The following is a 16060-nucleotide window of genomic DNA, read 5'->3' as shown; positions in this document are numbered from 1 at the left end:
ATGTGTGTGTGTGGGAGGATGTTTTGTAGTGCTATGCTGGGGATCCAACTCAGGGCCTCAAGGCTACTAGGCCAACACTTTACCACTGAGCTACATCCTCTGCCTTTAATACATGTTTGATGCATGAATGAATACCCCAAGAAATTATTTCTGGTGCCAACTTTAAGCAGCAGTAGTGATATGCAGGCATCCCTTGTTTATTGTGCTCTGTTTTATTCCATTTTTAGATATTGCAACTTTTATGAATTGAAGGTTTCTGGCAACCCTGAATTAAGCAAGTCTGTTGGTGCCATTTTTCCAACAAAAATGTGCTCACTTCATGTCTCTGTGTCACATTTTGGTAATTCTTGAAATATTTCAAACTTTTCATTACTACATCTGTTATGGTGATCTGTGGTGTTACTGTTGTAATTGTTTTGTGATGCCATAAACTGCATTTAGGTAAGTCAGTGAACTTAATCCATAAATGTTGTGTGTGTTCTGACTTCTCAACTAATGTGCTGTTTCATCTCTCTTCTCCTCTGGTCCATTTTATTCCCCGAAAGACAACAATGTAGAAACTAGACCAAGTTAGTCCTATAGTGACCTTTATAAGTGTTCAAATAAAAGTAAGAATTACAGGTCTCTCACTTTATCTCAAAAGCTAGACATGATTAAACTTAGTAAGGTATGTTGAAAACTGAGATAGGCTGAGAGCTAGGCCTCTTGTGCCAGTTAGCCACAGTGAACACATGAGTTAGGTAAGAAAGAGAAATAGTCTTATTGCTGATAGGGAGAAAGTTTTTAGTGGTCTGGTTGGAAGATCAAACCCAGACACAAGATTCTCTTAAGCCAAAGCCTAATCCAGAGCAAAGCCCTAACTCTTTTCACTTCTATGAAGTCTGAGAGAGATGTGGATGCTGCAGAAGAAAAGTTCAAAGCCAGCAGAGTATGGTTCATGAGGTTTGAGGAAAGAATCCATTGCTATGGCATCAATGTGCAACATGAAGCAGCAAATGCTGGTGTAGAAGCTGCAGCAAGTTTTCCAGAGACCTCAGTAAGATTACTCATGAAGGCAACAACACTGGCGATACTACACTATAGGTTTTCAGTGTAGAGGAAACAGTTTTGTATTGGAAGAAGATGCCATCTAGGACTTTCATAGCTAGAGAGAGAAGTCAATGCCTGACTTCAAAGCTTCAAAGGACAGTGTAACTCATTAGGGGACATTGCAGCTGTTGACTTTTAAGATGAAGCCAATGTTCATTCACCATTTTGAAAAATATCAGGGTCCTTCAGAATAATACTAAACATTTTTTACCTGTGTTCTTTATCGGTGGAACAGTGAAGCCTTGATGATAGAACATCTGTTTACAATATAATTTATTGAATACTTTAACCCCACAGTTGAGGCCTTCTATTCAGAGAATAAACAAACTAACAAAACCAAGATTCCTTTCAAATTTTTACTGCTGACTGACAATGTACCTGGTCGCCCAAGAGCTCTGTTGGATAGTCAGAATGAGATTAATGTTGTTTTCATGGCTGCCAACAAAATCCATTCTGCCATCCATGGATCAAGGAGTAATTTCAGTTTTGAAGTCTTAATTGTTGAAGAATTACCTTTCATAAGTCTATAGTGGCCTTATGAAATTAAAAAAAAAGGACTGGGGATGTGGCTCAGTGGTTGAGTGCCCCTGAGTTCAATCCCCAGTACCCAAAACAAAAAACACAACTTTCAATTTCTGTACTTATCTTGTAGGCCAGTCACAAACCACCCATGGACTGGCGTCTGTATAGACAATGTTTCAAGTAGCCATTTGATATGGAGCATACTGATAGTAGCAATTAAAAAAAAAAAGGAAACATTTGTGGACATTTTATTACCAGTTGAATAACTCGAGTGGCCTGAAGCAGTGTATCAAGGTAGTTTGGCAAAGCCATAAAATTTGTGTGGGACTTATTCTACTGATGGATGCACCTTGCCATTCTGATAGAGCAGTCTCCTCCATTTCTTCTTCAGCATTCTGCTTTTTCAGAGCTACTTCTGGGTGGTTCTGACCTTGATGGCATAACCTTATATCTGACCCTCACTTGATTGGTCAAGTTTTGATTATTTGTCTTAGTTTCAGTGGTGAGCTCTGTTCCCTGGTTTGCCAGATCATGTACCAGAGAATTAGTAATGTCCTTCCAGCTTTCCTTTATAGGGTAGAACAAACTAAACACTTTGGAACATGGGGATATCTGAGTTGGCTACACTGTTAATGTATGAGGCTACCATGGTCCTAGCAGAGTCAGAGTTCCTTGATTTATGTTTTTGTTCTATTTTCCCTTATTGAAAAACACGAGCATTTAAGAAGATAGGGTCTGAATTCATATCATCTGTATTTTTGGAAGACCTAAACCTCACTCAGTGAATATACCCTCTTGACAGAGATGTCAGGTACCAGGTGTCATTTAGTCAAGCCTTTTTTCCTTGATTAAAAAAGACTTTGAAAGAAGCAAGAATCCACTTCAATTGGTGTAGACTCTTAAATTGATATGAATCCCTCCCTAATCCTTCCTACCCTTACGTGGGCTTGCCTGTAAAGTCTTGGGCAAGAACAGTAAGAAGGTGCTATTATATCAGAACTCATATTCTTAGGGAGCTGACAGATTCAATTATTCTTATTTTGAACTCTGAGTGAGGAGTCATTACAAGATGACTCTTTAATATGCAACTGGAATTTGCTAGCATATCAGCTAACTGACCCACCTTGGCATTGTCACTGTCTTTGACTTTTACCAGGGCAGTCATTAGATATGTCAGAAGGTAGATGAAACCAGAGATAGCTTAATTGCATATGCTTCTGGGTGCAGGTAATATTCAAATTATAAATTAGTTGATAGGATGGGCCAGTCTGCCAGCTAGCACATCTTCATTCTTGCTGCCTTATTCAAAACTTTGGATGTAGGGGCTGGATGTGTAACTCAGTGGTAGAGAGCATGTCTTACACACTTGAGAATCCAGGTTCAATCCCAAACACAGAAGGAAAAAACAAGCAACTTTAGGAGGCTACAGTGCCCACAGTTAACCATATGAAAATACTCCGGGGAATTTGTAGACAGTAGTCTCATCAGTCTATGGGCTTTTTCTTAAGACTCCCCAGACATTTGCTGGCTGAAATGCCAGTGCCTCTGCCATTGCCACTGGTGTCATATATTCTGCTGAGTGCAAGGCCAGCTATGGCAGAGAAGATCTGAAGGAACAGGAATTGGCTGGCTGGCTGCTGTACTGGGTAATGCTAGATCTGTTCCTGTCAAGATCCACTAGATGGGGCTGGGGATGTGGCTCAAGCGGTAGTGCTCACCTAGCATGCATGCAGCCCAGGGTTCTATCCTCAGCACCACATACAAAGATGTTGTGTCTGCCGAAAAACTAAAAAATAAATATTAAAATTCTCTCTCTCTCTCTTAAAAAAATTAAAAAAAAATAAAAGATCCACTAGATGTTTTCCCAGATCTGGGTGCAGAAAGAAGGCAGGAAAAAGTATAAACTAGTCCTTGGGAGTCCTTAAAGGAAACCAGAGGCATTGTTCAAGATGCATGATTTGTGGAGCATCAATTGCATGGGTACTAATCAGTCAGAATACAGGCAAGTTACTGTACTACAAAGGAATTTATGGGTTTTTTGGGTTGCTTCAGTTGATGAGTCAATAGGAGTTCTGAAGAAGGGTCTAGGGCTTCAGAATTAGGAGGGGGCTGAGGGCACAAATGGTAGGAAGAATTCCAGCATTCTCACAACCTGTGGGGCTACAAAAGTTTACTGGTGATTATTAGTCCTTTGAGGTTTGAGACTCATTGATTCTTGAGAATCAAGTACAGTTAGTTTGTTTTTGCATAAGAAAATAGTCCAGTTTCTCCGGTTTTCTCCTAATTCTTTTATGTAATACATGGAGAGTCCCAGATAGATTGTGAGATAAGGATATCTAGTTTAGGTGTATAGTGACTCTCTTGCTTCTGCCACTAGCTAGTACTAATGGGAAGTTAGAGTTTACGCCCTTGACCTTTCTTTCCTGGGTATAGGGAATAGAGTGTGGCCTCTCACTAGTACATGTGGAATTAACAGTAGGTATGTCTCTATGCCAGTTTAGAGACAAGTCTGAAAACTTGTGCAGAAGCAAGGAGAACAGAAACTGGTTGATATTCTCACTGGATAGGTTAGTGATAGGACTTAGGTCTTGGAGACCACAACTAGGGCAAGATATTCTGCTTGGAGAAGTCAGGAATGTAAAGATGCAGATGGGCTGTTCTAGCCAATGTCTTTAGAGAACTTGGAAAACCAATTCTATTCATTGACTTCAAGGGCTAGAAGCTAGAAGGCCCTAAAGGGTAATGACAGAACAGTCATAGACAGAGGAAGGTACAAAATCATTTTGGCAGACAGTACAAAGGATCTCTGGTGTCTTTTTCAGTCCTTTGATGCTTGAATGTATTGACTCTATTTAAAAGAACAAGCCTCTAGCTGATACTGATGAATGTAGATATGGTAGAGATAGTCTTTATTTGGTTAAAATTTATGTAGAAAATTAATAGAAATTATGTAGAAGACAAGACAAACTCTTTAAGATGGGACCTTGGGAGAAAGTATCATTGGCAATTATTTCAATGTAAGAACAAAGGGGGAAAGAGAATGTTCTGGAGATTTCAAAGAGTAAAAAATTGAACAGGGTATATTTGAGTACATTAGATAGCAAATTGGCTAACTGGGAGTAAGAAAGGTTTAAAAACTTTCTAAGTATAATAACGTAATAAAGATAGTATAGTGAATAGAATACTAAAATCACAATAAAGAAATCAATACATTGTTCTTTTTTTTTTTTTTTAAGTATTTATTTTCCAGTTTTCGGCGGACACAACATCTTTGTTTGTATGTGGTGCTGAGGATCGAACCCGGGCTGCATGCATGCCAGGCGAGCGTGCTACCGCTTGAGCCACATCCCCAGCCCCAATACATTGTTCTTATTGTGCTGTAATTCTATGGCCTTTTACAAATTGCTGTCTCCATTCATGACTTATATTATGTAAAAAGATAGTATTTTTTGTTTTCTATGAATACTGTAAGTTAATGAAATACTATTTATGGATATTTGATTTGGTAAAAAATATTAAACATTATTATTGGTTTCCATTTGACCATAGTTAACAGACTAAAAATATGGGATGTTAGGACTAAAAAGTGTATGTAAGACATCTCATTCAAACCTCATATTTTAGATGAGAAAAGTGAAGTCAGAAGCAAACTAATTTACCTCCTACATGCAGTGGAAGGATGAGGACTAAGTACATTAGAGACTTCTGACTTTTAGTAGTTTCTATACCCAAAATCTTCCCACTGAGTATTAAGAGAGTAACATTAGCTTATAGTATTTATAGTTTGTCAGTAAGTCTGAATCTTTGTCAGTTGTCATATTGGCTACCCAGAGAAATTGGTGGAGGTTCTAAGACAGTTATATGAGGGTTGGTTTCTTTCTTAGTTTATATAATAAAAGCAGGAAGCATAATTGAAAATAGGCTGAGTTTTAGTCACTTGATTTTATACTCATATTCAACATTTTTTAATAAGAAACTTTGCTATATGTAATTTGAGTGTTGAGGGACGAGGGGACTCATCCAACTCCACAATAACCAGAAACTAGATATAATGTTTTGTAAATTATTTTGTTGAGTGAATAGGAGGATATTGATTTTTAATAAAAACCCAAGGAAGACTGAAATTTTATAGTTTAAGCCATGACTGTGTTGTCCACACATGATTTTATTAATTTTACATAATGAAAAGTCAACACACTAGCATGTAGCTCTGTTATGGAGCATGTGTTTAACGTGTGCAATACCCTGGGTTTAGTCCCAGTACCAAAAAATAGTCAACATAATTTTTATTTTTATCAATACAATGAAGCACAGACAGATAAAAAGAGTGAAAACTGAACCAAAGGCAAAGTAGTCAAGCCTGGGAGACAGCCAGGAAAGGAGTGTGAACCATCTTTGAAAAAGATGACCTTATCTGACTACTATGGCCATAGATGTGGACCCACCACAGGTTTGACTCTGTAGAGTTTTTCCTTTAGGACTTAAAGGGAAACAAAGCTGTTGGTGAGGACCAGGAAGGCAGCCAGCCCATCACAAAGGTTATAGTTTCTGAATCACATCACTGGCAATCTATGTATATATTCTAGGGTGGTCTTAATATGTTATGAAACAAAAAAAGTGGACAGTTGCAGGCAGGAAAGGAAAGCATGACTTAAAATTGTGCTGTTAACTGTTTAAGGGAAGACAAAATGGTGGTTAGTATGCTAAGCATAAGAGGGAACTGCTTCATCTGAGCATTTTGGAGGGCCAACAGAACTCAGTCAGGTGTGACTGACAGGTATACAGTGATGACAAGCATCCGAAGTCACTTCCACTTCAAGTGGAAGTGTTCTGTTGTGATTTTGTTGTCTTTGTAGACACATACAAACCAGGATATAAATTATACATTTAGGTTGTTTAATCCTGATTTTTAAAAAAATTACAGAAGTAGGTGGATCAAAAGTAAGAACATTTTTTTTTTTTTATTCCTCATCTCCCTCTCTACTTTCTAGGTAAGGTTAAAAGATTGATATACATCATTTAAGCTCCTTTTTTGGGGATCTGGGTATACATATAATATATATACATTATGTATGCACATTGATCAAGGACCTACTTTGTTCCAGATCTGGTATAGATGCTCTTTCACACCAAACACAAATAGAGGCACAGCTTGTTTATTTAGTCATCTCTGTGAACATTGGAACACATCTAAAATCTCTAAGGAGGTAACTGATTTCCTAAAGATGATGTCATAAGCTCTGCAAACCCAAATCTCAGTATAGTACCTTTCAAAGTTCCCTGAGGCAGTTTACATTTTTTGTACAAAAATGTAGTAAGGTTAGTTTGATGGTTTCCCCACCCTATGTATTTTATTAATTATTTTTATTTTTATATTTTTGGCACTGGAGATTGAACCTAGGGGCAGTGTACTACTGAGCTATATTCCCAGTCCTTTTTGTTATTTTGAGACGGTGTCTCCCTAATTCCTGAGGCTCACATAAGTTTCTTAAGATGACCTGGAATTTATGATACTCCTGCCTTGGCCTCTGGGATTGTTGAAGTTCCAGGACTTTCCCACCACACCTGGCTTGCCTTGTGTTTTTTATCAGTAATGTGTGGTAGTTGTGAAAGATGGAGCAACTCCAAAGAGAAGAATAAGAAGTTAGATCTCACAGCTTGAAAACATTTGAGGATACAAAAACTGGAAAATGCAAATAGAACTCAAAAAGCTTAACTACATGGAACTGTTTGAAACAAAGCCAAAAGTAGCTCCCATACAAGGCATTTAAGGTATAGCTTAGCACACTACTAGCATATTTACAGTGACAGTACATGGAAGGCAGAAAATAACATACACATTTATTAAGAAGAATATCAGCTATTTTCCAGTGAACAGAATTGTCTACCAAATGACCAAGTTGTATGTTATTTGTTAATATTTAAAAAAATAAGGGCTATAAAATATGCATGCATAAAAAGAAATACCATATTTTAAGGGTACAAAATTTTAAATTTGTACTTTTGAGGCTGTCTACTTTTAGATTTAGGGATAGGAGTCAGGGTCTTATTATGTTACATAGCCTGGTCTTGAATTTTTTGATCCTTCTGCTCAGCCTCCCAAGAAGCTAACATTATAGAAATGTGCCACCACATCCAACTTGGATTTTTTTATTCTTTTGAGGGCATTATACTTCTTTTCTTTTTTTTTTAATTTTTAAATTTTTTTTAAAGAGGGAGAGAGAGAGAGAGAGAATTTTAATATTTTATTTTTTAGTTATCGGCGGACACAACATCTTTGTATGTGGTGCTGAGGACCGAACCCGGACCGCATGCATGCCAAAGCAAGCGCACCACCGCTTGAGCTACATCCCCAGCCCCTATACTTCTTTTCTTAAAAAAATATTTTTTTTTTGTTGTAGATGGACATAATACCTTTCTTTTATTTGTTTTTATGTATGTGGTGCTAAGGATCAAACCTGTGCCTCACACGTGCTAGACAAGTTTTCTACCACTGAGCTACAACCCCAGACCATTATAGTTCTTAATCTCATGTTTAAAAATGTTTAGAAACGTAGTTGCTAAATTTATTTTAAAACAACTGTGACTGTTTTAAGTGTGTCAAATGTGTTGAGAATCTTAAAAATTGTGATAAGTCAGGCTCTCTTAATAGTGCTGTTCATAATGGGATTTACCATTAAGTTTTGATATGAAAGGGTATTAATATCCTTTTAAAACATAGTAAGTACAATCCATGCGTGATGATGCACGTCTGTAATCCCAGTGAATCAGAAGAGAGGCTAAAGCAGGAGGATCAAATATTTGAGACCAGCCCGACAGTGAGCGCCTGTCTCAAAATTTTAAAAAGGGGTGGGTATACAGCTCAGTGTTAAAGCATCCCTGAGTTCAGTCCCCAGTACCAAAATCAAAATAGTCATTTAGCACTTTATTTGTTGCTTTCCAAAATATCCCACATAGTATATGAATTAATTTTTAATCATATTAATTGATAAAATAGATACTTGCTATGGGAAAAATGATTTTAAAAACTTGTCTTGATGTTTTGGGATGTTTAAGATCTCTTAAAAGTCCTAAATTTTAACAGTGGTAGGGGTGTTTTTCACACAAGATCATGCACAGATATCACATTTCAGGCTTGAGACAAGAAGTAAACAAACTATACAACAGTTTTCAGAAAGTCATTTAATACTTTATTTGTTGCTTTCCAAACTGTCAAGAGTTAGGCTTTTGGGGGAGGATATGTGAAAAGACTTTTATTTGTTAAGTAGTGTATCTTTTTTTCCACATGTGAAAATTCCATAAATTAATGACCAATTCAATTAGAAGAATTTCTAGTAACACTTTTTGCAGTTTTTATTGTTATTGTTGTGAACTTTACCCTGTTACTGCCTTAACTATTTTGTAGCTTGAGGTTTATTTGGTATGACTAATCCATCAAAAGGCATTGCCAATCATTTCAAATTACTAGAATTTACTACATCTGTAGAAATTGTTTACCCTTTTATATTTGGTCTCTGCTTAGTATTACAGTAGCAGAGTGAGTCAGATGATAGCAAGGTTGGAATTTGTGAATCCTTATAATTCATCATGACTGTATAATTCATCATGATGAATAGGGGAGTGGTATCGCATAGTGTTTAAGAATGTAGACTTTAAATGCCAAACTTCTATTACCTATCATGTATTTGGGAAAATTACTTAAATCTCAATGTTTTCTATTTGTAAAATGGAGTGGTTAATAATATCTACTTCATAGGATTGTGGTGAAGAATAAATGAAATAATATATGTAAAATGTATAGTACGCACAGTGAATATTGGTATGACTAATAACTGGGTAAAAAGAGCCATTTGAGATCCAAAATATATAAAAAAGGAAGATCCCTTTCCCTTCAAAATCTCAGATGTACAACTTTTCTGTCTGGATCCTGTTTGTGTTCTCAGGTTCTGAGCCACTATTTTAGGAGTATAAACCTTCTCTTGTAGGTATTGGTTTCTGTTGAGGCTACTGGAGAAAGTACTTTCCTGCTTCAAGAAGGGTGAAAAATAATGATTTACTCTAATTACAAAGTTAACCATGACATTTCCACCTGTTCGTATAAATCACCAAATAAGCTCAGACAGAAGCAACAGCTTCTACTGTTCACCTATTAGTAAGATTAGTCATTCAATAGCATCTGCTATGTATGTCATAAGCACTGGGAGCAAAATGAATAAAAACTTCCCAAGAAAGTGGAAGAAGATAAATGATGTGTTAGAAGGTGATAAGTGTAAAGGAGCCCAGTACAAAAGTAGGGTTGGAGAGGAATAGGGGAAGTTTACTAGTTGCAGTTTAAAACAAGGGGTCAAGATGGATATTACCTGAGAAGGTGACATTGAGCACTAATTTGGGTTTAAACAGTAATTAAGGGAATTTTGGACAACATAAAACTCGAGCCTATTTTTAGTGTTCATTATGCATATGACCAAATAAATAATTAATTAGCTATATAATTTCCTAGGTGAACAGGAAAAATTGCTTCTGTGAAGCAATATTGTCAATGGCTACTCATTTTTTAGCAATGAAAATGAGCAACAAGTATTTAAAAAAATAATCAAAAGGAATTGACCAAAGCTTGGATATTCAACAAGATTTGTTGTATAGAAGAGGAAGCATAATTGGCAGAATTGGAGTTAATATATTAGAATATTGAACTAGTTTACCTTGTTAATCATGGTTTATATGCATACAACTGTGTGGGCTTGTCAAGGGAAAATTAATTTTTTTTTATATTTGAAACAATCACATTGAAATAAGGAGAATTTACTTGAGAAGGTCTTAAGAGGTTTGAAAATTAACCTCTTAGCTCCCTCAAGGAATTTAACTTTCATAAAAACAGTGGTTTTTAATCTGACACATTTTAAAAGTATATGGAACTTTATCTTTTTATACATTCCTAAAATATGGCTAAGGATAGGCAGGATAGGGCTTCATTAAATTGCTAAAGCTAGCTTTGAATTTGTAATCCTTCTGCCTCAGCCTCCTGAGCTTCCGGAATTACAGGTGTGTACCAGCATGCCCAGTGTAAAAAAAAAAAACTTTTTAAAAAATACACTTAACAAATAATTTTTTTTCTTTTTTTTTTTTTTTTCTTTTTTGAGTACCAGGGATTGAACTCAGGGGCACTCGACCACTGAGCCACATCCCCAGCCCTATTTTGTATTTTATTTAGAGACAGGGTCTCACTGAGTTTCTTAGCACCTCGCTTTTGCTGAGGCTGGCTTCAAACTCTCAATCTAATGGAATCTGCACACTGGCTATTTTTGTTATGGAATAATTTTATGTTTATTTAATCTAGGTTTAAATATTGACCTTAAATATTGAGAAAATTTGGTATATATGTATTTTTCATTTGCCTAATTTATTTGCTGAAGAAAATCTAAAGAGTACTTTTTTTTTTTTAATTACATTAGTGGTACATGTTTACTATACAAAATTTAGATATACAGATAATTACAAAGACATCAACCTCAATAATTTACTACCATTATTAATATTTTGCATATTGCCACATTTCTAAACAGGTATGTGTATGTATGTTTAAATATGTAAATACATAAACACTTATACGCATCATTATTAGGATTGTGGAATGAGGGGGCTAGGGTTGTGGCTCAGTGGTAGAATGCCCGCCTAGCATGCATGAGGCACTTGGAGCCACATAAATATGTAAAAATAAAGATATTGTGTCCACCTAATACTTAAGAATAAAAATTTGAAAAAAATTAAAAAATTGTGGAATTATAAATACGACAGCATAAAATTTTGTGGGTTTTTATAATTTTAATAGCTATATGCATAATGATTCAGAATATATACTTTGAAATCCCAGAGACTTGTGTTTAAGTCTAGATCCACACATTTATGAATTATGTGAATTTGGCAAACTTCTGAGCCCCAATTTTTTTTTAATCAAGTGCAAACTTTATTTATTTTTAATTTTTATTTTTTTGTGCTTCTGGGGATTGAACCCAGGGCCTTGTGCATGCAAGGCATGCACTCTACCAACTGAGTTATGTCCCCAACCAACTTTTTTTTATATAACTTTTTGTTTATTTTTTTATGTGGTGCTTTTTGATAGAGGGCCTCACTAAGTTGTTGGGGCTGACCTTGAAATTGTGATCCTCCTCAGCTTTCTGAGTCACTGGGATGCCAGGTATGCAACCACCATGCCTGGCTCCTAAATGCCAGTTTTTTAAACTGTTAAATGGGAATGAATAATGATGGTAAAAGTTTCATCATAAGTTTAAAATATAAAAAAAATCTGCCCCATAGCAAGTATATGGGAAATATAAACCATTATTGTTGCTTTGTATCTTAGGTTGTTTCTAATCCAGTATGTTCTGAAAATTTTTACTAGTTCAATGTTTATTTTTCTGAAATACAATGCTTACTGTATTAAATCTATTTGAATATTTTATTAGACTTTAAAATTTTAGTTAAAATCATGATTCTATAAACTTTAGCTAAACTAATAACTTCTAATTCCATATAAAGTTTGTTTTCAATTATATATCACTGTATAAAAGTACACAATTCAGACATTTTCATGAGTTCCAGTTTCTCAACATTCTTACCCTGTTAATTGTTCATCATTTTTATTATAACAGTCCAAGTGAGTGTGAAGTATTATTTCACTGTGGTGTTGATTTGCCTTTTCTTGATGGCAAATGATGTTGAGCACCATAATTCAAAGTCATGAAGATAAACATCTATGTTGCCTAATTGGAGTTTTGTTATACTAGCTCTTATATTTGAGTCCTTGATCCATTTTAAATTAAATTTTGTATATTGTGTGAAGTAGACTCCAATCTCATTCTTTTGCATGTAAATGTCCAGTTGTACAGCATTACATCATTAGACTGTTCTTTCCTCATTGAATTTGGTGGACACTTATAATCCTAGCTACTTTGGGGACTGACACAGAAGGATTACAAGTTCAAGGACAGCCTTTGCAATTTAGTGAGACCCAAAATAAAAAGGGGTGGAGATGTATCTCAGTAGTAAAACTCCCCAGAGTTCAATTCCCCGTATGGGGGCGTGGGAGTCAATTGTCCATAAATATAAGGGTTTATTTCTGGACCTTCAATTCTCTCCCATTGATTTATATGTCTCCTTTTGTCAATAACACTCTGTCTTAATTACTGTAGCTTTATGGTAGGTTTTGAAATCAGTGTGAATTTTCCAATTTTGTTATTTTTCAAGATTATTTTGTGTTCCTTGAATTTTCATATGAATTTCAGGATCAGCTTGCCAATTTCTGCAAAATAAATGAAGTTGAGAATTTTGTGGGGACTACATGAAACTAGATAATTTTAACTATAGTATATCTTCTGATACATGAATGTGGCTATCTTTCCTATGTTGTTATTTTCACTTTTATAGTTTTCTTTAGTTTCTACACCCTTAGCACCAAGCCCTACTTTTAAAATTTGTTAAGTGGGAATAATGATGAACTTTCATTATAGGTTAAAGGATTAATATTTCAACCATCTTTAGTGATCTTCAGAATACAAATCTTGTACTTCTTTTGTTACATTTTTTTCTTTTTTTATTCTTGATGCTATCATCAATGGAATTTTCAGGTCATTCAGTCTTTTTAGTCTGGATTTTGACATCCACTTTTCTTGCATAATTGCCTTCACTTGATGGCAGTTAGTATGATGTTGAAAAGGAATTGTAAGAGCAAACATTCTTGCATTTTTTTCTGATGTTAGAGAGGAAAAAGTTAGCTTTTCACCATTGAGTTTGATGTTAGCTCTGGGTTTTTCATACATGTACAATATCTAGGTAAGGATTTTTCTTTCTATTCCTAGCTTGTTATGTGTTTCTGCATCTATTGAAATGATCATTTTTTGTCTTTTATTCTACTGATATGGTATATTAATCAATTGATATTTAGATATTGCATTAACCTTGCACTCTTGGGATAACCCACTTGATCATAAGGTATAATCCACCATTCCTTTTTTATGTTACTGCACTCAGTCTGGTAGCATTTTTTTTTTTTTTTTGAGGTTTTTACATAATATTGGTCTGTACCTTTCTTTTCTTGTGATGTGTTTGGTTTTGGTATCAGTGTGATACTAGCCTCTTAAAAGTAATTGGGAAGTGTTTCTTTTTTTTTAATTTTTGGAAGAGTTTGTGAAGAATCATATTAATTCTTCTTTAAGTGTTAGAATTCTGGGGCTGGGATTGAGTGGCTCAGTGGTGGAGTGCTCGCCTAGCACGGGCAGGACCCAGGTTCGATCCTCAGCACCATATAAAAATAAAGGCATTGTGTTGTGTCCATCTACACCTAAAAAACAAATATTTTTTTAAAAAAGTATTAGAATTCACCATTGAAGTCATCTGGGCCTGGGCTTTTCTTTGTGGGGAGTTCTGAATCTCTTTTAAAAATCTAGTTTGTTTGTTTTCCAACCTTTATTCATTTACTTCAAGAATTCTTTTCTTTCATTCATATATGGATTTTAAAAAATGACTATAATCTTATTTGATAAGAATTATCATCATGTTATACTGTGTTCAATGTATGTGCATATTTGAGGTGTTGGAGATAGTACTCAGGGCTTTGTACATACTAAGTGATCCTTCTATCACTAAACTATGTACCCCCAGCCCAATAATCTTATTTTATAAAGCAATATCAATAAGTCAGTTTGCTTTTAACATAAAAAAGACTCACAACCATTTAGAAAATAGTCATTTTATGCTTTTAATTTCATAATTTCAGGCTTTTCATATTATGACAATAATATAGTTATAAGGTTTATCTAAGTAGAAGTGATCCAACATACTTTTAACAATATTTCACATACGTAAGAATAAGATATTAGATTTTTTAGTTATTTTTTTAAAATAATCACTACCTAGATCATAAATGCCAAAATAGCATTTTTAAGGAGAAAATGGCTTTATTAAGTATGGAAAAACCATTAGCTATATTTTTTTCAGTTGATGCATATGATGTTAAATGCAATTTTCAGCACTTCAGACTATGTTTTCTTTACACAATTTTTGAAAGAGCCTGGTATTATCATTCCCATCTTGTAAATGTATTTTGTAAATAGTGGAGTATGAGCATAACATTAGTAGATTATTATTTTATAAATTAATTTTTAAAAGGTTATTATGCAGTATCATTATCCAGTCCTATTTCACTTCACACAAAAGTACAAAGGCCACCTTGCATGAATCCTGTCTCTCTCTAGGTTGTCAGTATTAATGCCAAGATGTGTCTACAAAAATCAGTTGTATTTTTTTTTTTGGATTTCATATATTGTTTTAATATTTAGAAGAATAAAACAAAAAATGGGAATGGTTGATATTGTAAGTAGGAATCAGAAGCAAGATAAATCTGTTAATAACAAGAAACATTGGATCCAGGGTTGTATGTAGTCTTGTCATAAGTAGGCTAGTGGTATTTTTTGCTTTTCTAGAGCTCATGGGCTATCTCTCCATCAGGCCATTCCTGCTCTTCTTATTCTGAGTTTATGCTCACTGAGGAACTCTGCCTTTTCTATACTTTGATCGCAGAAAATTAGGTGTCCTGGATAGGAGTGTGGATTTAATAGAAATTCACGGGAAACTGATAGCCCCATTATAAACTTATAAACTTTGGTTTAGTCATTAAGAGATTTTTTTTATTAGTGTGCTTGATTTCAAAAGTTCTGATCATTGTTGGATATACAATTATGATTCCATTTTAGGACCTGGAACACTGTAGACTATTCTCTTTGACTTAAGTGACTCAGCTTTTAAGAGTTGCCCAGTCTCTCTAACCGATTGCCAGCTTTTGATGAAATTATTTTTGATGTTCTTTCTGAAATCATGAAAGGCTTGCCTCATTCATTCATTTATTCTGTGTTTTTTTTTTTTTCTTGGAGTGGAATTTAGGACCTTATGCATGCTAGGCAAGTGCTCTATCACTGAGTTATACCACCAGCTTTTTGCCTATTTCTTTCTTTCTTTTTTTTTTTTATTATTGGTTGTTCAAAACATTACATAGTTCTTGATATATCATATTTCACACTTTGATTCAAGTGGGTTATGAGCTCCCATTTTTACCCCATATACAGATTGCAGAATCACATCAGTTACACATCCATTGATTTATATATTGCCATACTAGTGTCTGTTGTGTTCTGCTGCCTTTCCTATCCTCTACTATCCCCCCTCCGCTCCCCTCCCCTCCCCTCTTCTCTCTCTGCCCCCTCTACTGACATTCATTTGTCCCCCTTGTATTATTTTTCCCTTTCCCCTCACTTCCTCTTGTATGTACTTTTGTATAACTCTGAGGGTCTCCTTCCATTTCCATGCAATTTCCCTTCTCTCTCCCTTTCCCTCCCACCTCTCATCCCTGTTTAATGTTAATCTTCTTCTCATGCTCTTTGACTCTACTCTGTTCTTA

At 35.1% G+C, this 16060-nt stretch overlaps 1 protein-coding gene across 9 annotated transcripts in view; it reads left to right on the top strand.

The window, feature by feature from the left end:
- N4bp2l2 (NEDD4 binding protein 2 like 2) overlaps nt 1-16060 on the top strand; it is an 86675-nt gene that overhangs the window by 33164 nt on the left and 37451 nt on the right. The gene's annotated exons all lie outside the window — the stretch shown is intronic.

The sequence above is a fragment of the Marmota monax genome, unplaced genomic scaffold (genome assembly GCF_021218885.2).
Source record: "Marmota monax isolate L192 unplaced genomic scaffold, Marmota_monax_Labrador192_F-V1.1 WCK01_AAM20220418_F8-fsc00011, whole genome shotgun sequence".
Taxonomy (NCBI): domain Eukaryota; kingdom Metazoa; phylum Chordata; class Mammalia; order Rodentia; family Sciuridae; genus Marmota; species Marmota monax.
The sequence above is the reverse complement of the archived record's forward strand: the minus strand, read 5'-3'. Positions and strand labels throughout refer to the sequence as shown.